The sequence below is a fragment of the Etheostoma spectabile genome, chromosome 3, assembly GCF_008692095.1.
Source record: "Etheostoma spectabile isolate EspeVRDwgs_2016 chromosome 3, UIUC_Espe_1.0, whole genome shotgun sequence".
Classification (NCBI taxonomy): Eukaryota; Metazoa; Chordata; class Actinopteri; order Perciformes; family Percidae; genus Etheostoma; species Etheostoma spectabile.
The window spans coordinates 11,082,496-11,083,475 of NC_045735.1; the positions used below are offsets into that span (position 1 = coordinate 11,082,496).

At 36.6% G+C, this 980-nt stretch overlaps 1 protein-coding gene across 5 annotated transcripts in view; it reads right to left on the reverse strand.

Annotated features, from left to right (window-relative positions):
- dscamb (Down syndrome cell adhesion molecule b) overlaps positions 1 to 980 on the reverse strand; it is a 121,359-nt gene that overhangs the window by 45,550 nt on the left and 74,829 nt on the right. The window lies entirely within an intron of this gene.

Below are 980 nucleotides of genomic sequence, written 5' to 3' on the forward strand. Positions count from 1 at the left end.
AAAAAAAGAATAAAATCACATGAAAGGTGGCAGTTGTGTGGTTGTTATGTAGGATCAAAACGTTTTACAGAATACTTTTACAGTAGTACTTGTACAGTATAAAGAATTTATTCACTCCGCCACAACAGGACTTCTTTCTCCAAAGGGTGTTTGTAGAGTGAGCGGCAAATCTGTAGAAGTATGAATCTCACAGCACACAACACCTGATTATGGTAAAATCACCTAGATGACAGAACACAAAACGTATCCATAAATTTAAGAAACGCAGAAACTGCATTGATGAAATCAGATCTGCATATGAAATTTTTGCCCTTTAACAGATTTTATTGTCTTCTCTATGACTTCTGCCATTGCAGTAACCTCACTGGTGCCAATTTCTGGTATAGAGAGACAATCCCTCCTTGGCTGTCACAGCCAGTTCAGTATGTAGGGTAATGTTATGTTAATTCTGCAGATCAAACCAGGATGAGTGGGGATTGTCAACACCCATAAGGAAAGAAACCTTCCTCTCTGCCATCACATGAATGCCCACATTCCCATAGGAGCAGATTGATGTCAAAACTGATCAAAAAAGCCATTTATAGGAGATTGTCTTAACTGCAGTGGTGGGCATGCAGCCCTGTAACAGCTACATTTAATGTTAACAGGGTCCAGAAGAAAAACATACACAGAAAATACTGCTGTGCGGGTTACAGTTAAAACACATTTTTAAAAAACTCTACGTCACCTTTGCATCTCTAACTTCTAATACAAAATGGGGAGTGGAAAAAAATACACAGCAAAAATATTTACTTATTTGTCATCATTTCACTTGACAAATATTGTGAAAGCTTTAAATAACCTAATAAAAGATTCAAAAAGGGGAAGACTTGGATGTGACAACATTTGTAAAGTGACATGTTTCATGTGAGATTATTTCCTGAAGGAGGTTTCTATTTTTATGAAAGATTATTTTTGGGGGCATTTTTAGGCCTTTATTG